We start from the raw sequence: 24,787 nt of genomic DNA on the forward strand, positions 1-24,787 counted from the left end.
TGCTGCACAGATCAACCCATCACCTAGGTATTAATCCTAGTACCCATTAGCTATTCTTCCTGATGCTCTCCCTCCCACTCCCCTCGTCACCCCCAATAGGCCCCAGTGTGTGTTATTCCCCTCCATGTGTCCATCTGTTCTTATCATTCAGGTCTCACTTATAAGTGAGAACATGTGGTGTTTGGTTTTCTGTTCCTGTGTTAGTTTGCTGAGGATAACAGCTTCCAGCTCCATCCATGTCCCCACAAAGGACATGATCTCATTCTTTTTTGTGACTGTATAGTATTCCATGATGTATATGTACCACATTTTCTTGATCCGGTCTATCATTGATGGGCATTTGGGTTGATTCCATGTCTTTACTATTGTAAATAGTACTTCAGTGAATATATGCACACATGTATCTTTATAATACAATGATTTATATTCCTTTGGGTATATAGCCAGTAATGGGATTGCTGGGTCAAATGGTATTTCTGCTTCCTGATCTTTGAGGAATTGCCACACTGCCTTCCACAGTGGTTGAAATAATTTACATTCCCACCAACAGTGTAAAAGTGTTCCTATTTCTCTGCAGCCTCACCAGCATCTGTTGCTTCTTGACTTTTTAATAATCACTATTCTGACTGGCATGAGATGGTATCTCATTGTGGTTTTGATGTTCATTTCTCTAATGATCAATAATGTTGAGCTTCTTTTCATATGTTTGCTGGCCACATGAATGTCTTCTTTTGAGAAGTGTCTGTTCATGTCCTTTGCCCACTTTTTAATGGAGCTTTTTTTTTGTTTTGTTTTTGTTTTTTGTAAATTTGTTTAAATTCCTTGTAGACTCCGGATATTAGACCTTTGTCAGATGGATAAATGGCACAAATTTTCTCACATTCTGTAAGTTGTCTGTTCATTCTGACAATAGTTTTTGTTTTGTTTTTTGCTGTGCAGAAGCTCTTTAGTTTAATTGGATCCCAACTGTCAATGTTTGCTTTTGTTGCAATTGCTTTTGGTGTCTTCATAAAAACTTTGCCTCACTTATATCCTGAATGATATTGCCTAGATTTTCTTCCAGGGTTTTTTTATAGTTTTGTGTGTTACATTTAAGTCTCTAATCCATCTTGAGTTAAGTTTTGTATAAGGTGTAAGGAAGGGGTCCAGTTTCAATTTTCTGCATATGGCTAGCCAGTTCTCTCAGCACCATTTATTAAATAGGGAGTCCTTTCCTCATTGCTTGTTTTTGTCAGGTTTGTTGAAGATCAGATAGTTGTAAGTGTGTGGTCTTATTTCTGGGTTCTCTATTCTGTTCCAGTCTATGTGTCTGTTCTTGTACAAGTACCATGCTGTTTTGGTTACTGTAGCCTTGTAGTGTAGTTTGAAATTGGGTAGCATGATGCCTCCAGCTTTGTTCTTTCTGCTTAGAATTGTCTTGGCTATTCAGGCATTTTTTGGATTTGTTTTGTTTCATATGAAGTTTTAAATAGTTTCTTCTAATTCTGTAACAAATGTCAACAGTAGTTTAATGGGAATAGCATTGAATCAATAAATTGCTTTGGGCAGTATGGCCATTTCATGATATTGATTCTTCCTATCCATGAGCATGGAATGTTTTTCCATTTGTCTGTGTCATCTCTGATTTCTTTGAGCAGTAGTTTGTAGTTCTCCTTGAAGAGGTCCTTCACTTCCCTTATTAGCTTTATTTCTGGTATTTTATTCTCTTTGTAGCAATTGTGAATGGGAGTTCATTCACAATTTTGCTCTCTGCTTGCCTGTTGTTGTTGTATAGGAATGGTGGCGATTTTTGTACACTGAGTTTGTATCCTGAGACTTTGTTGAAATTGCTCATCAGCTTAAGAAGATTTGGGGCTGAGATGATGAAGTTTTCTTGATAAAGGATCATGTCATCTAAAAACCAAGATAATTTGATGTCCTCTCTTTCTATTCGAATACCCCTTTTTTCTTTCTCTTGCCTGACTATTCTGGCCAGAACTTCCAATACTATGTTGAATCGGAGTGGTGGGAGAGGGCATCCTTGTCTTGTGCCGGTTTTCAAGGGGAATGCTTCCAGCTTTTGCCCATTCGGTATGATATTGGCTGTGGGTTTGTCATATATAGCCCTCATTATTTTGAGATATGTTCCTTCAATATGTAGTTTATTGAGAGTTTTTAACATGAAGGGATGTTGAATTTTATCAAAGGCCTTTTCTGTATCTATTGAGATAATCATGTGTTTTTTGTCTTTAGTTCTGTTTATGTAGTCATTAATAATTTAGTTGAACATTTAAAAACACCTAAGAGAGTAATTGGATTGCTTGTAACACAAAAGAAAGATGCTTGAGGTGATGGCTACCACATTTACCCTGATGCAATTATTACACATTGCATGCCTATACCAAAATATCTGATGTTCCCCATAAATATATACACCTACTATCTACCCAAAAATTTAAAAAAATTTTTTTAAGAGTTTTAGAATTGTCCCTCTGGGCTGTTGAAAATATAATTGAATTAAAAGGACTTCAACTGCTCCTTGGAAGTGTAAAATCTGAACCATGACCTTGATTGCTAAAACTAACTTTATTTTTATAAATTCTCACCCAAGTTTCTGGGTGATAGTAATAGAAATTTCATTTGTTTTATATTTTCTACACATTTGAATTTGAGAATCTTTTTATAAAATTTGGAATCTTTTAATAAAATCTTTTCTAACAAGGACAACAACAACAAAAACTCTTAATCATCCACTAAAGACATCTTGCAGATTTATGTGATGGCCAAAACACCAACACTCATTGACTTATCCACATTTCCTTTTCTAATTGTTTCTTGTCTTGTTTTTCCTTTTAGGGAATGAAGGCAGCACAGCACCGAAATTTCAGGTGTATACAGCTGGAATAATTACAGCGAGCACTAAGTCATAACATCTTGCCAATGTATCACTTAGTAATTGGATATATACAGTAGACTTAACATTGAGGACTTGAAATTTCTTGTTATTTAATATCCTTCAGGGACATGTTTACAGAATTTCATGCTTATGCTCGACAGATGTTTGGTGGTTCAGGAAGGAATAATGAAAAATTCAGATATGTAAACAAAGATCTTAGTTACTCAATAAATCAGAAAGGAAATAAGTTTCCCAAGAATACCAAGTAAAATCAGCAGAAAAGGACCCAGAGCATTTGGCATTTCTATTTTCTTTTTCTTTTTTTTTCGTTTGGCTCTGTCACCCACTCTAGAGTCAGTGGTGCAATCTCGACTCACTGCAAGCTCTGCCTCCCAGGTTCAAGCGATTCTCCTGCTTCAGCTTCCAGAGTAGCTGGGACTACAGGCGCCTGGCTAATTTTTTGTATTTTTAGTAGAGATGGGGTTTCACTGTGTTAGCCAGGATGGTCTTGATCTCCTGACCTCATGATCCGCCCACCTCAGCCTCCCAAAGTGCTGGGATTACAGGCGTGAGCCACCGCACCCAGCTTGGCATTTCTTTTACATCTTTTATTTGCTTGTATATAAATCCCCAGGTCTACATTAGTTTCTCTGGATTCTTGACATCCAAGCCAGTGTTTATTTGTTAGGCAGCAATAATAAACACTCAGGTAGAGTGTTTCAAAGGTAGAAGTAGCAGTTATAGGATTCACATAATGGAAGTGATTTCAGTGGAAAGACCTACTCATAACAAGGACAAAATGAATGGGCATTGTGGTTTGTTAATGAGGGTTTTGCACATTTGAGTATGTGAACCATTTCTTTGAATTAGGGTTGCTCAACTCTTCCTGCTCAAATGAATCAATGCTGAAGCCTAAAAATATCCAAATTTCTGGCACCATTCCCCAGAGATTCTGAATTAATTGGCCTTAAGTTGGGCCTATACATATGCATTTTTTAAAAAAACTATTGGCTTTGAGACACAATCCATTTGGGAAAATATAATCTCAAGCCTGACTTCACCAAAACCTAATAAAACAAAAGCCAGAAAACAGGTTCAGAACCCATCAGGTTATGGCGGCTCCTTTAAGATTTAACTTGTACCACTGAATTAGCCTTAACCATTTCTTTCATTATTAATTTTAATATCCCAACAGCATTGGTTTGAGGCATTGCATGTTCTTTGAAATTTGAGCTACTTCTACAAGCCCTCCTTGGTGACTTGATGTACTGAGAACTTGTCCATTTGCTTAGCAGTGGTTGTTGAACCTTGTATGTGGAACGTACTTAAGTATGTGGCTTCATTCATTGAGCGGGACATGAGATATTCTTAAGTTTCCTGTGGTTAGCTCTTTATTTCAAATGGAAACGGATAATATTACTATTTACTTTTCCTACTGTGGTGCTCTTTTATTTTTAAGTTACTTCAGGATGGTTCTGAGATACCAAAATGAGTAAGATATGGTTTCACTAATGCAACCAAGATTAACTAGGTGAATAGCAATTATATTTTATTGAACGAAACACAGCTTAATTAGGTTAGGCCAAGGAGGGCTATTTCCTCACCAATGTGCACACCTTGAGGGAAGGACAAAATATTAAAGATAACTAGAATTTGCGATTCTAACACCCCCTGAAGCTCTCCATCTCTCTTCTCTGCATGTCAACTCTAATCCTTAGATAGACTTTTTTCACAAAGACTGGAATGTTGTTTCCATCAACCTTCAGGGTCACATTTATCTTCTGAGGAATGGAAACTCATTTTTTTTGAACCTGGGATCCTAAGGCTAACTGGCCAAACTTGGGTCAAGGGCCATCCCCAAAGAACTGTGGCTAGGGAGGTGGAATCCTGACAAAACAGCATTTGTCTTTGGATTGTAGAGACAGAATAAATGTTTCCTAGGAAGGGGAAGGGAATGTAATTTCAGGAATTAAAAAAAAAATCAGATGGATATCCAGTACAGACATTGCTTTCTGGTTCCAATTGCTGTTGGAGGTGGAGGGTTTCTCCTCATGAGACACGGCTCCCCAGTCTTGCAGAGTTGAACTTAGGACTTTTTCAGACCCACCTCTCATGTCACCCTCTCATTAAGACTTTATTGACTATACTACCCCCAACCACCCACACAGTGTTGGCTTCACCTTCCACTGTGATGCTGTAACATGAAGTAATAAGCCATGATTACAGTGTGCTGCCAACTGTTGTGTTTTCCAGAAGACCATAAGAAAAACGTTGATCCAACTTACTGCAGTAAAGGTAAATACAACATTGACAGTCTTAGTAGTGTCTCAGAAAGGAACTCAGGGGGGATATTTATAGGGTTTAGGTCTTAGACTGAGTGAATTTCAGGTAGGTTTTGCAAGACAGCAAACTGTTTGGGTTTGGCAGAGCTCATGACATAATATCTTTGAATTGTTGGGACACAGGGAGATGAAGGAGTTGAAACAAGTCTTCTAGAGCACGCTGGTTGATATAGATAAGTAAGCCTCTTTGGTTAGTCACAGCCTTGTCTATTAGGAGCAAATATTTCTTAAAGCAAGTAGTTAAGTCATTTTTGCTTATTTTCAGCATGGCTTAAACATAGAGAAAGTAAAGTATACTATACTCCAATATTATTTAGTACACAGAGAGGAAAGTATTTGGCTTCAGTTATCGATAATGCATTTTAATCGTTAACTTTTTATCTGTTGGTATATAGGAATGACCAAGGGTCATTGAGTCACATGTAAGAAAAATGTTATTTTATCTTTTAATAATTCTGATTACATCAGTGAGAAAGTTAATCATATTTCCATTTAAATCCTCTCACATCCAAAATCACCTTGCATATTTCTGATAGTATGGTTTTCACATTTTCAAACATACCATTAATATTTCCCAGTGGGAATCAACGAGTTCAGGGTAGAGCAGAATTTGCTGCCTCTTACTCTGATGTTAGCTCCTTATTTAAAACAGCTGCAGAAAATACAGATTATGAAGGTTCAGTTAATAAAAGGCAAATGTGACTAATGATGAAGCCTGAAAAAAAATTTAATGTCTTTTCCACACTTTTGAAATTCTGGATTCCTTTTCTTTTATTCAATACCTTTTTATTTTCTAGAGAAAATGGAAAGTGAAACCCAAGTCAGTTAAAGTAATGTAAGTCCAATTGTGTTCCGTGTTAGAAAATGGAAAAGTTGGCACTTTTAGTGCCTGAATTCCTTCAAACGTTAAGCTCCAAACTTCTGCTTTCTGAAGAAAATTAAGTTAATGTATCCTTAATGGAATAAATGCAATTCTCAATAGTGAACAAATTTCACATTATGATTTCTTTAGGGAAATCCTTGTTTCAATTTTATAAGCAGAAGAAAGGAAAGGAAATGTTAAAATCTGTGGAAAAGTTGCAGATTCCTGGAGCCACTTTTATTTCATGATTGTGAAAGTTAAATCATAATTGTATTGCAAATAAAAACATTTCTACAATAATACTTTCTAGAGAAGTCTCTAAACAACAAAAGAACCCCCAAAACACAAACCCACCACTTCCTTTTGGCTTCATTACTATTTGGATATTACCCTAATTGTGAAGAAAAAACCCCGCTCTTCTCCTGAAGTATAAAGTAGGCCTCCTTTCTCCCTTGGGGCATTACTCTTGGTTGGGGAAGGATATCTCAATTCATAAATCTTTACACACTGAGGGTATGTGGACATCACAGTAGCAAAGTTTTGGTCTGGGCCAGGCATGAATGTGAAATAGATGTATATTTTGTTCCCCCCAGACTCTAGCTTCCTGATATTCCAGCCCATAGACTCTCTCTGGGCTTCACTCTGGTGACCAATGGCACATTTTCCATTAAAACCTCGACAAATCTGAGACTCATTGATACTGAAGGGTGAGTCTAGGCATTCAAATCCAGGATTTCAGGATGTTCTGTGCAGAACACCCCATAACCCTGACTATTCCAAGGGGATTCAAAATAGATAAAATACACTTTTTTTTTTTTTTTAGAAAAACCATTTTCAACTTACACCATTTTTTTCTTATTAATGAAAAACAACGACAACAAAAACACAGTTTTTGGTTTAAACATATTTGTGTTCTCTTTGTAAAAAAAAAATTAAATAACAAAAGGATAAAATCCTGACAGTCCTCATTACACTTCCCTCTCTTCATTCTTCCAACCCATTCTTTCTAAGACATACTTTGAAACTTCCTAGTTAACTTCAGAAGCAATCTCAGAATCGTGTTCTTGCTGAGCAAGGGTGACCTCCCATCTCTCATGTTTCCTCTTAACCTTTTAATAAACTTTCATCAGTGTAAGTAATTGTAACATATCTCTTCACAGACAGCCTGAAGAAGCTAGCAGGCTGAAGCAATGGATTGATTGAACTTAACCACTCAAGCTAGGAGTACCTTTACTGGCAGGTGATATACATATATGTAATAGAAAATCTCAACCTGAGTACATGTCCATACAAACCAAACAAAAAATAAGCCATGCATGTATGAATAGTCTATGCTTTCCAAGTTCTTCACTATGATCTATGTACTAAAAATCACATCTTCATTTTTGTTGCCTGCTCCATTTCCCCATCATGCCCTTTCTAGAAGTTGCTGGATAAAACTCCTGCTGCCTTTAGCATCAGGGGTGCCTTACTTTCTCTCTTATCGGGTTTCCCCCACGACTTTGCTCCTCCTTGGGCATTTTCGCTGGTTCTCTGCAGGCTGCCTCTGAGAAATTGGGAAACTTGGAGCCAAATGGCGAGTCCTCTGCCCAAGTAGTAGAAGTGATCGCAGCTCGGCCTCCAGCAAAGATTGCCCTTGGTTTCTGAGAAATTCTGACTTCCTAAGTTCATTTGGCAGACAGCGGCTTCTCTGAAACAAAACAAAGCCAGCAAACAGCTGGAGCGTCTCTGGACACTCACATTAAAACTTGTGAACAGTTAAAAGCCCCAGGGAAGAAGCCGGCCAAGGGCACGGGTAAGCGCCGGCTTAAAAGTCTCTCAGCGCACGCGGCGTTTGCTCGGGGCACCCACCTGAAGCTGCGCAGCGCGGGCCTGGGCTTGCTGCGCAGCGCGGGCCTGGGCTTCCGGCGCGCGCTCCATCTAACTGCGCCGCGGGCGCCTGAGAGGCGCGCGGTTACTGCGCTCAGGCGCTCGGTGCGGCCTCTTCTGGAGAGTTGGGGTGGTTTCCAGGGTCCGGAGTGTCCCCTGACCCCGGGAAAGCTGAGTAAGTATGGGGTACGGGAACTTGGGGCCTCAGGCAGGCGAGGGAGAAAACCTCCGGTAGACAGGTGGATGTAAGGATTCTCCTTTCTGGTGATTTGCACCTGTTGACGCCCTCAAATCTGGGCTCCAAGGAATTTTATAGATGGTTGAGACAGGTTCTGAAAGGTAGACTCAGAATTCAAATGAACCTTAGAACAGTGTATCCTAAGTGTGGTGGAAGGACTAATACATCGCCTTCCCCTGGAAGCTTGTTAGAAATGCAAATTCCGGGACCCCACCAAACCCTGTAGAACCCAATCCCTTCTTACTCAAAGTATTTTCTGAGAACCAGCATTCTCTAGGGGCTTATTAAAAATGCAGAACTCAGGGCTCACTCCAAAGCTGCTGAATCAGAGTCTACATTTTAATAAGATGCCCAGGTAATTCATATGCACGTTAAAGCTTGAGAAACACTTTCTTAATTAACCACTTCCTAAAAGAGCCACTTCCTAGAAGTACTACTTGAAGAGTCACGTAGCCCAGAGCTTCCCAGCTGGTGTGCTTCGTGAGAACTATGATAGGCTGAGACATTGAGCTCTTTAGCCTGGGACTCTGGGATGGAAGGCCATGGGCTAAGAACCTGAATAATATTGTCATTTCCTGTGTATTCCACCATCTATACCTGTGCTATCCAAGAGGGTAGCCACTCGCCATATTGGCTACTGACCATTTGAAATGTAACTAGACTGAGTTGAGATGTGCTATAGAAGTAAAATACACAGCAGATTTTGAGGACTTAGTATTAAAAAAAAGTAAAATATTTCATTAATTTTTATATTGGTTATACATTGAAATTGTAATACTTTAGATATATTGGGTTAAGTAAAATATTTAATTTCATCTTTTTTTTTTTTTTACTTTTGTTAATGTGCTACCAAAAAAGTTAAAATTATATACACAGTTTGCATTGTGTTTCTACCCAATGGTGCTGATGTGGATTGCTTTAGATGGCAAAAAGAAGAATCAAAATTAAAAACCTAGAATAGATACAAACTGGGAGTGCACATTAATTCTATTTAAATTCAAAAATAAACGAAATAACTGTGCTATTATAATCACAAAGCAAGAATTACACTTCTTGAAAGAAAAGCTACAATATAAAAATCCCTAAAGTTTAAAAGATAATTTCATGATAATAGATTGAGAGATTCCTCTTGCCCCTATAAAATGCAAACAAAAATTTAAAGAAGAGAAAGAAAATGTAAGCAGACTAATTTTATCTTTCATAGATGGAAGTTATCAATATTATTTTATTTCTAAAGTAGATAAATTTGGAAATATAAGTTAAAACATTTTATTTATAAATTATTTTACTAGTTTACCCTAAGTAAAAATTAAAGAGAGATATATACACCTCTCAAATACTTAGGGTAAACTAGCAAAATTATATATATATATATACACACACACACACACACACACAGACACTTAGGGTAAACTAGTGAAATAATATATGTGTGTGTGTGTGTATATATATGTATATATAATATATATACACACACCCACACACATAAAGTTAATGATTAACGAAAGGGAAATAGAAAATGAAAGGAAACATAAGGCAAAGTAAGTTAAACAAATCATGTAGTAGTGGAAAGTAAAGAATAATTTATTTAAAAGAGATGAAAGTAAGCCCAAACATATATTTTATAATATAAAATAAAAAGAGTTTAAGTCCTTATCTTAAAAAAAATCACAGATTTGATCAAAAAGCTGAATCCAGCCACACACTGTCTACAATAGATACAACTAAAACAAAATAGATTTGATAATTGACATTAAGTTGCTTGTAAAAGACACACCACCCAAGAAGAAGCAGGGTTTATGATATTATATCAGAAAATGTTGAGGTCAATAAAAACTATATTAAATGAGGTGTAGTGCATACTTTTTTCTACCCTCTCTTCCTTTTTTCGCATCTTCTTTTTTCAACCGAGATTTATGAAGTGTTAACTATTGACCGGGTACCCATAGAGATTGAGGATACAACAGTGGGCCAAAGCAGACGGTGATGGTGCAAGTGATAATCAAAAGTCAGATAATAATGGTAAACAAGTTATGAATATGTTCCACATTGAAGAGATAACTGTCATAAACCTTATGAAATAACTAGCATAGTGTAGAAATGCATGAAGCAGAAACTGCAGGAAATAAGAGAATTGATGAAAATATAGTTGTAGGGGAAATGTTGAGACACTCATATTAGTCCTTGAGAGTTAAGATATGCAAAAATAAATAAAGATTAGTCTATTAGTATAGACTAGTAATGAACTCTATCATCAGGAGCAAATGTGATTTCTTTTCTAGCATTAAGCATTTCAAAAACTGAGCATTATATTAGGTCAGTAGAAAAGTAATTGTGGTTTTGCCAGTAAAAGTAATAGCAAAAACCTCAATTACTTTTGCACTGATCTAATATATACTAGGTTATATATAGGGGAAACTTTGACATATTCCAGGAAAGAGTACAGAGTACATTCTCTAACCACAATGCATTAAAACCAAAAGTAACTAATAAAAGAGCTACATTCATACTGAAAAATAAAACAACCCCAATAAAACAACCAAATCAAAATAGAAAATCTCTTGATTTTCAATTGAAGAAATAAAAAATGCAGTCACTTGAAAAATTTCAAACCATAATTGAGGAATATCTGGCCTGTAGTAATGATGAGCATGCTTCATATCAAAGCTGATGCTGTACTCAGGAAAATGCATTACCTCAAAAAGCTCTCATTACTAAATAAGAAAGAATAGAAGTGGATTAATCATTCAATTCAACAAGTTAGGGGGAAGGCAAAACAAACCTATGTAAAATAGAATGAAGTAAAAATAAAGACAGAAAATTGAGAATTAAGACAAAGAATAACAATAGAATTGAGTAATAAATGAAAAACATCTTTTGGGAAAAACACACAGTAAACAGGATAAAATACTAGTTACCATAATCCAGACCAAAAAGGAAGAATGAAAACAAATGTATAGCACTAGGAATGAGAAATTTGACATAACCCTAGAGAGTAGAAAAAAGGGGTAATAATTTATTTGACTTTATCATAAACAATTGGAAACCAGGATGAAATGGAAAATGATAGGAGGGCACATGAATGATAATTGCAACATCTAGCTAAAGAAGCAATAGAAAATCTAAGTGGCTGGTAACCTGGAAGGAACTGAGAATTGCTGCAAGCTAACACTTTTGGCCTTGTCAGTACATGGGTAATTCCTTTCAAAACTCCCAATAACTGGCAATTGCTCTGTCACTTAAAATGTTTAGAACAAAGATAAAGAAGAAAAGCTTCCAGATCATTCTTATGAATCCAGCATGATTGATACCTGACAAAGATAGCTCACACACACACAAAAATAGGCATTCTCACCTTTGAACAATAATGCAAAATTCCCGAATCAAATATTAGCAAGTAAAATTCAACAGCACGTAAAAGGAAATGTAGGATAATGAAGTGGAATTTATTTTAGAAAAGCAAAAATCATTCAATATTAATAAATCTAATAAATTATTCACCAATATTTTGTAAATAAAGTTCAACATATGGTTATATTTGAAAAGAAAAAGCATATGTGATCATTGTAGTAGATGCTGAAAAGGTATTGGGTAAGGTAAAATTTAGCAGCCATTCTAGATTTTCTTAAATCTTAGGTTAAAATAAGAAATATTTTAACATAATCAGAAACATATATTATAAACCAGCTGCCATGATGACATGTGTAATGAAGAAAACACTTAAAATATTACCATTAACTGGCTGGGCATGGTGGCTTATGCCTGTAATCCCAGCACTTTGGGAGGCCGAGGCGGGCGGATCACGAGGTCAGGAGATTGAGACCATCTTGGCTAACACAGCGAAACTCCATCTCTACTAAACAAAATACAAAAAAATTAGCCGGGCATGGTGGCGGGCACCTGTAGTCCCAGCTATTCGGGAAGCTGAGGCAGGAGAATGGCATGAACCCGGGAGGTGGAGCTTGCAGTGAGCCCAGATCGTGCCACTGCACTCCAGCCTGGGCGACAGAGTGAGACTCCATCTCAAAACAACAACAACAGAAATTACGATTAAATTAGGAACATTATCAATACCACTCTTTAACATTGTTGAAGTTCTGGTCAATGTAATAATATAAGATATATACATTGAGAGAGGAGAAATCAAAATTATTTTTATTTAAAATGAGAATATACTGGAAAAGTCTAAGCAAGCCAACAAGAAAGTTCAGCAAAGTGGTCAATAGAAATAATTTAATAACATGAGTAAGAGAAAAGGTTCAACTTACAATAGCAACAGATATAAAACATCTAGGACTGTGTATATTAATAATAAGAGCACGTAAAAATAAATAAATACAAAGACAAGCACTCACAAGCAAAATGGTCAAAAATCTTAAGTGTACAGTTAATAGAAAAATACCTTTCCCAATCTCACTAGTAATTATAGAAATGCAAATTCAAAGAGCCATATGGTAATGTGGAATTTCTTCCCCTCAATCAGGATTCCAAAACTTCAAAAGTATGTTGTGAGAGTGTGGGGAAATAAGGACTTCCATATGTTCCTGAGGGAAAATATGATTTGGCACACCTTTTTGCTGCAGTTGCCTAATATTGACCATAATTTTAGATATACATTCCTTTTGACCCCGAATTTCCATTCCCAATAAGTGATCCTTTAGAAATATAATACTTCTGGCCAGGCGCGGTGGCTCAAGCCTGTAATCCCAGCACTTTGGGAGGCCGAGGCGGGCGGATCACAAGGTCAGGAGATCGAGACCACAGTGAAACCCCGTCTCTACTAAAAATACAAAAAAAATTAGCCGGGCGCGGTGGCGGGCGCCTGTAGTCCCAGCTACTCAGGAGGCTGAGGCAGGAGAATGGCGTGAACCCAGGAGGCGGAGCTTGCAGTGAGCCGAGATCGCGCCACTGCACTCCAGCCTGGGCCACTGCACTCCAGCCTGGGCAACAGCGTGAGACTCCGTCTCAAAAAAAAAAAAAAAAAAAAAAAAGAAATATAATACTTCTTCCACTGTGCAATGCTGTTTATTGCAACATTGTTTGGAATTGTGAAAAAATTGGAAACAACCTAAATATTTATAAATAATTAGTTAAATAAACATTGATATAAAGGAATACTATGCAGCTGTTAAGATGAATGAAGTAGATCAAGAGTGATATTAAAAATAGTTAACAATGACTACGCATTGACCAATCAGAATGGATGTTGATTTCAACTAGTATGGTCAATCCAGTCTGACAATTTTTAAGGACTTTCAAATGGTTAAATAAGTATGGAAATAGATTGACTGTTAATATGATTATTAATACAGTATAAATGAGGTAGGTACATTTAGGAAGAATATTTGAGCCACCAATTGTTTTTAAAATTTAAGAAACAATACCAGGCAGAATAATAGAGATTATATAATAATAGTAAACTTGTATAATTGTTTTGTGCAGGTTTAACAACTTGCCACCAAATAAAGTTTTGTTGGAGCACAGCCATGCAGGACCAATTTGTCCATTAGGCACAGTGTTTTAGAAGCCTATGACATGTTTAATTTTAAAAAATTAGAAGAAAAATGAATATTTAGGTCAAAAATTGTTTAATTTTTTCTCACACAGGGAAAAAAATGTAATTGTTAGGACTCATAAGTCTATTAAATTTTGCCTAAAACAGAAATAAATTAAATTGTAAAGTACTTAAAGTTATATTAATAATTTTTAATTTGTTATATTCTGGTGAGAGAATCCTATAAAGCAAAAGTGTATGGGACCCACAGCAAAAATAATTTTTAATTCATTTTATTATGAGAGGATTCCATAAGGCAAAAATGTGTAGGACCCGCAGAAGTCATAGGTGGTTCCGCAGTCACGCTTGTTTGTTTACATATTTTCTGTGGCTGCTTTTGCAAGGGCAAAATCGAGTAGTATATTTGTCCTGGAGACCGTCTGGCCTACAAAGCCTGAAATACTTACTTACTTTTTCTTCACAAAAAAGTTTAGCTTAGTGTATTAGCACTCATGATATTATAGAAAGTTATCTTGATGAACTGGATTTTATTTTTAGTTATTTAGTTCCACCTAGACCGTTAATTTTCAAGAAAAGGTTCTGCTTTTAAAGTGTTCACAATTCATGACCATTTGTTATGGGGAAATGTCAACTACATCAGCTCAAAATTTTGAGACAAGGAAAATTACCAAATAACCAATATTTATATTAAATCATTTTCATACCAAACACCAGAAAGAGTATGAAGAGAATGAAGAAAAACATGAAGTTTTACAGGAAAAATTCCCAATAGATCTCCAAATAACGTGCTTTTCCTAGACATCAGCTGCAAATGAGCATCTGCTTAGTGTGGCATTAATGTAATGCAATGGCTTCAAGAACAATCCAGCAGGTACCAGTGCTGAGAATATTGTTCCTGTACTCTAATGCCAATTTTTAATAATTTCATTATTAAAGTTTTAATAAAATGATAATAATTTACACATTTGGGGTAAAACTTCTGATTTATTCTTGAATTCTTCAAATTCATATTATGAGGGAGATATTTAAGCTTAGGCCTGTTTTGATCATATATTGATTTAAGATGCAGACAGCATTCAATTAATGTAGATTATGATTCATTTATGCATAGGGAAACCTTCTGGAAGAATACATCCAACCAGTAGGAGTTTTATTATGTCTCTAGGGAATGGGAATATGTATCATTTGTGGTGAAAGTAGTCCATGCAGCCATGAAGGTGAAGATTGTTACTGACATTGATTAACATTGCTTGCTCCCTGGGGATAATAAAGCAGGCCAAGTTTGTTTTGTTATTATTTTTAAAGGCTCTATGCACCACTTTATTGCTAGTGCAGACTACTACCACAGCCCTTCCTTCGTTATACCATTCTTATGATAAAATAATTCATCATCCAAACTGTGCACTTAACGAAGTTAACCCTTTTGAGATATAATTTATATATAATATAATGCATCCATTTTAAATGTACTATTAGAACTGTTTGGCAAATGTATATGTCCACGTAACCACAATCAGTATAGAGAGCATTTCCATAATCCCAAAAAGTCTCTCATGCTCAGACTGAAGTTCTGTTTAAGTTCACAGCAAAATTGAGCAACAAGTACAAAGTTCCTATATGCTCCCCTACCCCAAACACACGAGGCCTCCCCTGCTATCAATATCCTGCACCAACATGGTACATTTATTACAATCGATGAACCTACATTGACACATCATTGTCATCGAAAGTCCAAAGTTTATCTTAGGCTTCACTCTTGGAAATGTATATTTGATGAATTTTGACAAATGTATAATGACATGTATCCATTATGATAGAATCAGACAGAATAGTTTTTTAAAATCCTCTGTGCTCCACCTGTTCATCCCTCCATACCTCCTAACCACTGACAGCCACAGATCTTTTTACTGTCTTTATAGTTTTACCCTTTCCAGAATGTCATATAGTTGTGAAAATATAATATATAGCCTTTTCGGATTGGCTCCTTTCATTTATTAATGTGCATTTAAGGTTCGTGTCTTTTAGTGGCTTGATAGTGTATTTCATTTTAGTCCGAAATAATCTATTGGCCTGAATTACTACAGTGTATCCGTTCATCAACTAAAAGGCGTATTGTTTGCTTCCAAGTTTTGGCAATTATAAATAAGGCTGAACATCCACGTGTAGTTTTTTCTATGGACATAAGTTTTCAACTCATTTGGGTAAATACCAAGAAGCATGATTGCTGGATTTTATGGGATGAATAAGTTTAGTTTTGTAAGAAACTATCAAATTGTCTTCCAAAGCGGCTGTGCCATTTTGCATTCATCCCTGTCAGCAGTGAATGAGATTTCCTGTTGTTTCACATTCTTGCCAGCATTTGGTGTTGTCAGTGTTTTGGATTTTCACCATACTAATGGGTGTGTAGTAGCATCTTACTCTTTTAATTTGCAATTCCGTAATGCATATGATGCTAACCATCTTTTCATATGCTTATTAGCCATCTGTATGTCTTCTTTGATGAGAAGTCTGTTCAGATATTTTACCCAATTTAAAATTGGTTTGTTTTCTTATTGTTGAGTTTTCAGAGTTCTTTGTATATTTTGGATAATAGTCCTTTATCGGATACGTCTTTTGCAAACCTTTCCTCCCCCCACCAATCTGTGGCTTGTTTTCTCATTTTGTTGACAGTGCCCTTTATAAAACATGGCATTTTAATGTTAACGAAGTGCAGTTCATTAATTATTTTTTTCATGGATCTTGTCTTTGGGGTTGTATTTCATAAGTCATTGCCAAACCCGATGTCATCTAGATTTTCTCCTATGTTATATTTTAGGAGCTTATGGCTTTGCATTTTGCATTTAGGTCTGTGACCAATTTTGAGATAATTTTTGGGAAGGGCGTAAGTTTTCCCTCTCTCTCTCTCTCTCTCTCATATATATATATATATATATATATATATATTTTTTTTTTTTTTTTTTTTTTCATGTGGATGTCTGGTTGTTTCAGCACTGTTTGTTGAAAAAACTGTCTTTGCTCCATTGTATTGCGTTTGCTCCTTTGTCAAAGATCAGTTGACTATTTGTGCAGGTGTATTTCTGGGCTCTCCAGTCTATTCCATTGATTTGTCTGTTCTTTCACCAGTATTACACTGTCTTGATTACTGTAGCTTTACAGAAGGTCTTGAAGTGAGGAAGTGTCAGTCCTCCAACTTTGTTCTTCTCCTTCAAAATTGTATTGGTTATTCTGAGTCTTTTGCCTCATCATATAAACTTTAGAATCAGTTTGTCAGTATCAAAATAACTTGCTGACTTTGATTGGGATTGTGTTAAATCTATAGATCAATTTGGGAAGAACTCACATCTTGACAGTACTGAGTCTTTCTATCCATGAACATGGAATATCTCTCCTTTTATTTAATTCTTCTTTGATTTCTTTTAGAGTTTTATAGTTTTCCTCATATAGATTTCAGACATTTTATTATATTTTTAACTAAGTATTTCATTTTGGGGGGTGCTAATGTAAATAGTATTGTGTTTTAAATTTCAACTTCCAATTGTTTATTGCTAGTATACAGGAAAGCAACTGGATTTTGTATCCTGCATCCTTGTTCTAATCACTTATCATCCCAAGAATTTTTTGTTTATTCTCTGGAATTTTCTACAACCATGTCATCTTCAAGCAAAGATAGTTTTATTTTTTCCTTCCAAATCTATATACATTTTACTTTCTTTCTTTGTCTTATTGCATTAGTTTGGACTTCCAGTACAAAGTTAAAAAGGAGTAATAAAAGAGGATGTATTTACATTGTTCCTGATCTTGGCAGGAAAGCTTCTAGCTTCTCATCATTATAGTGTTAGCTGTAGCTTTTTTGTAGATTTTCTTTATCAAGTTAAAAAGGTTTCCCTTTATTTCTGGATGACTGAGGGTTTTTAATAATGAATAGGTTTTGGATTTTGTCAAATCCTCTTTTTCCCTCTATTGATATGATTATGTAACTTTTCTTCTTTAGCCTGTTGATATAATGGATTTGTAAATTGATTTTTGATTGACAAGCCAACTTTACATACCTGGAATAAATCCCACTTGGTCATGATATATAATTTTTAATACATTGTTGGATTTGATTTGCTAATATTTTGTTGATGATTTTTGCGTCTGTGTTCATGAAATATATTGGTCTGTAGTTTTCTTGTGATGTCTTTGGTTTTTGGTGTTAGGGTAATGCTGGCCTCACTCAATCAATCAGAAATATTCTTTCTGCTTCTACCTTCTGAAAGAAATTGTTTAGAATTGGTATAATTTCCTCTTTAAATGTTTGGTAATGCTTATCATTGAACCCATCTGGGCCTATTGTTTTCTGTTTTGGAAGGTTATTAATTACTGATTTGATTTCTTGTGTGAGTTCTGTCAGATTGTGTCTTCATGGAATTGTTCCATTTCATCTAGGTTATTAATTTTATGGGCATAGAGTTGTTCATAGTATTTTTTATTATCATTTTAATGTCCATGGGACTTACAGTGATGCTTCGTCTTTCATTTCTGATGTTAATAATTTATGTTCTCTGTTTTTTTAAATTAGCTTGGCTAGAGGCTTATCAACTTTATCATGTTTTCAAAGAACTAGTTTTTGGTTTCATCGATTTTTCTCCATTAATTTTCTGTTTTCAATTTTATTGATTGCTCCTCTAAATTTTATCATTTCTTTTGTTCTGCTTATTTTAATTTAATTTGTTCTTTTTCTTATTCCTAAGGTGGAAGCTTGGATTATTCATTTTATATCTTTCTTCTGTTCTAACAAATGCATTAAATGGTATAAATTTTTCTCTAACCACTTCTTTTGCTGCATCTCACAAATTTTGATAAGTTGTCATTTCATTTTCATTTAGTTCAAAATATTTTTAAATTTCTCATGAGATTTCTTAGACCCAGGTGTTATTTAAAACTGTGTGATTTAATCTCTTAAGTATTTTGGGATTTTCCAGCTATCTTTCTGTTTTTTGTTTTTAGCTTAATTCCATGTGATCTGAGAGCAGACATTGTATGATTTCTCTTCCTTTAAGTTTGTTATCTTGTGTTTTATGGTCTATTTTGGTAAATTGAGAAGAATGTGTTATTCTGCTGTTGTTGGAAGAAATGGTCTATAGATGTTCATTGCATTCAGTCAATTGATGGTGTTGCTGAGTTCAACTATATCCTTACTGATTTTCTCCCTGTTAGAACTGTCTGTTTCTGATGGAGGGTGTTGAAGCCTTCAACTATCATAGTGGATTCATCTATTTCTCCTTGAAATTCTATCAATGTTTGCCTCATATATTTTGGTGCATTGTTGCTAGGTGGAAACATGTTAAGGATTGCTATATCTTCTTGGAGAATTGACTTCATCATTTTCTAATGCCCTTCTTTATCTCTGATAACTTTCCTTGCTCTGAAGTTTTCTCTGTCTGAAATTAATATGGTTACGTCTGCTTTCTTTTAATTAGTATTAGCATGGTATATCTTTCTCTATCCAATTTCTTTTAATCTACATTTATCTATATTTAAACAGGGTTCCTTGCAGAGAACATATATTCAATTTGTTTCAGTTTCTGACAATCTCTTTTAGTTGTGCATTTAAACCATTAAAGTGATTATTGATACAGATGCATTAATATCTACCATATTTGTTACTAGATTCTATTTGTTGCCTTTGTTTTTTGTTCCAATTTTGTCTTCTACTCTTTTCTGTTTTTTGTGGTTTTTGTTGAGCATTTTAGGATTCAATTCTCTCTCCTTACTTAGCATATCAGTTATACTTCATTCTTTAGTGGTTGCTCTAGAGTTTGCATTTATAACTAATCCAAGTATACTTTCAAATATCACTATACTGCTTCACAGGTAGTGCAAATAACTTATAATAACAAAATAATTAAAATTCCTCCTTCCTTATCGTGTAAATAGGACTTTAATCATGTAGTGGTAGATGTAGTGGTAAGGTATGGAGTGAGAAGAAGCATTCTATAGTTCTCTGATTAGGTTTCATTCCTTTAGTGGACCTGTGTTGCCGAGCTATGAACTTTACAAATGCCTCTCATTCTGTCTTCCGTCACTCTTGGGAGGGACAAGATGGTGTAATGGGGACTAGAGTTGGGTATTTCCTTTCGTTTAGGCCAGTTAGATTCTGATAAAACCCCAGCAGATTGAGTTCTGGTAAAATAGTTTCTCTTGAGAACATGCCTTGTTAAGAAGAACAGCGTGCTGTGGTGTATTTAAAAATGGTTCCTATTCCCCTCACTCTGCTGAATAATGAGGAATTTTTTCTTTTATCTTTACTTCAAGAGTTTGATAGAGCTCCTTGAGGCAAAACTTAATGAAAGTGTGGGTGCCTCTTTAGCAATTGCTTTTCTGGAATTTTTAACTATTAGATGTGTCCACATTGAACCTCCAGCCATTTGTCAATTACACTTCAAGTTTTCCTACCCAAGCACTGGTTCCTGGAAAGGTTTCAGCTCATGAGTTTCTGCTCCAATAAATTGTACTTGTGATTTTCCATATCCTCCTGACTGTCTCTTTAATTTTGGGGCAGCGGTTTTCCCTGTGGCAAAGAAAAATTATTAATTTTCAGTTTGCCTAGTTTTTTACTTGTTTTTAGGATGGAGTGACAACTTAGGTCCAAGCTACCTCATAGCAAACTAGAAACCATAGTCCCAGGTCAATTTTAATAGATAACTAAAGTGCTATTAATCGTTGCACTGGGACCACAGTCATAAATTGACACTGTCCTGGGAAGCCACATATTCTATTTGTGTTTTTTTCTCAAATTTTTGTTTGTTTTACTCCAGAAAAATAATTTCTAATTTAAGAATGAACCAAAAATATCCTCAACCCCACATCTTAGAAATAAATGCACATGACGTTTTTAAAAATTGGGATCATACTCTGCATAACCATTTCTGCATTTCCCCCTAACCTACAATATCTTTTAAGTTTAGCAAGCATTTACTTGCTTTGCATTGTGTTAGGACAACCCCAAAGTAGAAGACGAGATAGCACTACCAAACATATATACACGAATAAACAGTACAGCTAAATACAGTATATATCTTAGCTATTAAAAACTCGTGATATAGACTGAGTGTTTGGGGCAGATGGGAACACGGAGGATTAGATACAGACTGCAGTAGTCAGGGAGCAGGCAGGTCTAGTTCTGAAGTATAATTAGGATTTGAATTTACACTTAAGAAAAGCGCAGGCCGGGCGCGGTGGCTCAAGCCTGTAATCCCAGCACTTTGGGAGGCCGAGACGGGCGGATCACGAGGTCAGGAGTTCGAGACCATCCTGGCTAACACGGTGAAACCCCGTCTCTACTAAAAAATACAAAAAACTAGCCGGGCGAGGTGGCGGGCGCCTGTAGTCCCGGCTACTCGGGAGGCTGAGGCAGGAGAATGGCGTAAAAACCCGGGAGGCAGAGCTTGCAGTGAGCTGAGATCCGGCCACTGCACTCCAGCCTGGGCGACACAGCGAGACTCTGTCTCAAAAAAAAAAAAAAAAAAAAAAAAAAGAAAAGAAAAGAAAAGCGCAAATTCCTTCAGCCTTGAAGCAGAGGGAAAAACGATGTGGATACTATGGTGCTTGGTCAGGTGCAAAAGGAATAGGAATCTGAGATCTCTCCAGTGAGTCTAGTTCTGCAAAGTTGCAGCAGGAAAGAACCATCATAGAGGCCCTAATCTTGGATATCCCAGTAGGTCTGGTATCCAGGCATTTTCAAAGGTTGTCAATTGAATTCTGGTCAGGATTCTTTTTGCTCCTGTATTAGTAAAACCCTACTGAAACCAGCTCAAACACAAAATAGAATTTATTGACTGAGACACCTGAAAAGTCCAGGGATTGATCAGGCTGATCAAGCTGCTCAGTTGACATCATCAAAGATACATCTCTCTTGATCTTGGGATTCTTCTTCATGGTGGCAAAACCTGTATATTGGCTGAGGCTCTCTGACTTTGATGGTGTAGGTAAAGTGCTCATTGTTGGAACAATCACAGTGACTGTAGCAATGCTGGTCTAAGCCAGGTATACTTTCCTGGAGTAGGAGTGAGGTCAAGATTTCAGCAACTACATGGTTTGAAAGTGGGGAAAGAGAATCCTCAGAAGAAGTAATGAAAGTTGGGCAGACAAAATCAACAAATGTTTCCTTTAAGATGTTTCCTTTAAGAGGTTTTATATACATGGTCTCACATAAACTTCTCAACAACACAATGTTATAGCTATTATTTACCACAACTTGCAGAAAAAGACATTGAGGCCCAGATTTTCTCTCTGGGACTATACCTCTGTGTTTTCTATAGAGAGCTTGCTTAGACCATTCAAGATGGCCTAACTTAGTGGTCCTCAACCTTGGCTGCACATTGGAATCACCAGGAGTATTTTTAAAAAATCCATGTTCAGACCATGCCCCTGACCAACTGAGTCAGAAACTCTGGGAGTGGAACCTGGCATCAGTATTTTTAATAGCTCTCTAGTGTGCAGCCAAAATTGAGAATCACCAGCCCACAGCCTGTTCTTTCTTAAGAAAGTAATAATGAGAAGAGCAAGCCAAGCCATGTTTTGTTTTCTCAGCCACAACCCTAATAATGAGGCACACAACCAGACAGCCAAAGGATCCTAGAGCAGGAAAGCAGGCTACCGAAACTATGGATAGCAATGCTGCTCATGTGGGGTCTTCATGATTTGGAGGGCAGCTGTGGTCCAATGTCATTTATTTCCATGTGGATATAATTGCCCTTATAACGTTTTGGCAAATAGAAGGATTAGTAACATAAGCAAGACATTCTTCTCTCTAGGGATGTTTATTTTTTGAAATCTGGTGTATAAGAAGCTTATGGGTTGGATACTTAAACAATAATTAAGAATACTTGAAACAAAATTCTGATGCCTGGGCTCTGATAGAGGGGGATTCTGTATATATCAGTGTGATTTTTGCCAATGCTCTTGCAAGAAGGGTGATGTCTCGCCCTTCTGAGAGGCCCGGACCTTGTAGGGCTGGACCTGTTCACTCATTTTATGCCTTTGGTTGAACCCATGTTCCCAGATGGCCTGTACTCTAATTTACAAAATGAGGTCATTTTATAGCTCAAGTCCAACCCTCTTGTTTTATAGATCATGGAAACAAGTCTCAGAGAGGAGCTCATGGTTTGAATTATGAGTTCTGATTCCTTGATATTCTTTCCACAATGCCTGATCAAAGTTGTAGAAGTCTTTAGAGTATATCAAAGGCTTTTGTAAATTTCCTTTTGATGCCTTTTTATAAATTGTACTCTGAAGTGCTGTATTTTATTCTTTAAACTGCATTCTAACTGTTCTTTACAATTTATTCTGAAACATCATGTTCATTTATTCTTTTAACAAATATTCACTACTCACCTACTATGGGGTAGGCATTGACGTAAATGCCATAGACAGTTATTGTATGATGGAGCCTGCAGTGACATTTTAGTCAAAACCAATAGGTTTATGACCTTTACTGACCTTACAAAATAACCTCCATAGTTATTAGAGGGCTAATGTTTGTGAATTTCTATATTTTATCTTTTCATGTCACTGTCCTGGCGCCCCAAATAGATTGTGTGCTCTTGGAGGAAGTATTTTATGTGTTTTACTCTGTGTCCAAAGCCTATGGCAGTTCCATAAATTATCTATAAACGGCAGTGTTGGATGACTGGGAAAGTGACGGTTGTTAGATGTGTTAATGAAACTGTAGCCCGTGTTTCTGATATGTCTTATTTGCTTTGATTTTAGGAGCTGGTGGCATAAGCATTCCTGCCTTCTGTCCTAATCCAATTTCCTCTGATAAAGATGTTACTAGAATGTGATATCAGACATTTCCCAATAAGAAGAACTTGAGAAATGGTTTCCTTCTGCTGATGTGCTGTGTAATACAGTTGTAGGCACCTCTCTACCTGAGATCCTTGATCTCTCCTCTTCCCCTTTGTGCATGATATTTTTGTCGATTCCTTCATTTGAAATAATACCTCATCCTCCCATATTTTACCAGCATTTGCACAATAACTTGCCTTCCGACCTGCCCTCATTTCCTCTTCTCCTTTCTTGCGAATACTCACTCTGCCAAGCCCTGGAAATATAAAGATGTATCAAACATACTTGGTCCCTTAGCAGTATTAGGACCATCATGTCCTAATACTGCTGCCAAACCTCCTCGCCACACCTGCTTCTTCCCTGGGCTGACCCAGGAAGATTTGTAAGGCCTCTGCCTTTTGAAAAGATGGAACCAGAATGGTTTACACAGCCCCTCCTGCTAGAGCAGGTTCCCTGGGACTTGTCTGGAATGCTCCAATATGGTGTTCAGCTTTTCCCCAGAGTTGCTCAAATTAGTGGAGTTTGCTTCCCATGCATAGATCCTTACTTTATCAATCACAGGATATTCCAAACATGGTCTTTTGCTTCTAGAAGTTTCTGGAATTCCTGCTGTGTGAGGTTTAATAGGCACAATAGTTGGATAAATGAGGCTTTTAATCACTTCCTAAGTAATTAACTCAATTCAGCAAATATTTCTTGAGAGCCTGTTCTAAAGCAGGCACTCACCTAAGCAAGTGGGACGTTCAATGACAAGGAATGAAGAGTCCAGTCCTGCCTTCAAGGAGTTTATAGGTGTTAGTGGTCTGTGTGTATGTGTGAGTGTGTGTGTGTGTGTGTGTGTGTGTGTGTGTGTGTTACTGGGTAAAGAGGAGAAGTGGGGGATTAAGAAAGTCTTTCAGTAACTTCAGTACAAGGCAAAATATGATAGGTACCAAAGAAGAGGAGGGACGTGGCAGTCCAGGTGGCTAGAATGAGTGTCTAGGTGTGGACAGATTTGAGAGTGTGGAGTAGTGGTGCCATGGAGGAAACAAAAGTAATGAAAACCAAAGGAAGTAGAGTCATATGGCACCCACAGGATGGACAGCCAGCACAGGAAGATAAGGCTAAATAATTATCTAGCCTCACAGTTTGTTTTGACAGGAAAACTCAATGTGCCCTCCAGATGCTCCAGAAATGCGATAAGGCACCAGGGAGGCTAAGCCGAGAATTTAAGCTTTAGCTCAGCCATGGACTCGTTCTGTGACCTCAGATCCTC

At 36.6% G+C, this 24,787-nt stretch overlaps 2 protein-coding genes across 2 annotated transcripts in view; one reads left to right on the plus strand and one right to left on the minus strand.

The window, feature by feature from the left end:
• The window catches only part of LOC126947030 (60S ribosomal protein L7a-like), a 428,366-nt gene that overhangs the window by 205,159 nt on the left and 198,420 nt on the right, over nucleotides 1–24,787 (minus strand). The window lies entirely within an intron of this gene.
• Nucleotides 8,011–24,787, plus strand: part of COL6A5 (collagen type VI alpha 5 chain) — a 125,737-nt gene continuing 108,960 nt past the window's right edge. The window contains exon 1 of the mRNA XM_050777722.1: nucleotides 8,011–8,123. The gene's annotated coding sequence lies outside the window, so the exon portion shown is untranslated. The remainder of the gene's footprint in view (nucleotides 8,124–24,787) is intronic.

The sequence above is a fragment of the Macaca thibetana genome, chromosome 2 (assembly GCF_024542745.1).
Source record: "Macaca thibetana thibetana isolate TM-01 chromosome 2, ASM2454274v1, whole genome shotgun sequence".
Classification (NCBI taxonomy): domain Eukaryota; kingdom Metazoa; phylum Chordata; class Mammalia; order Primates; family Cercopithecidae; genus Macaca; species Macaca thibetana.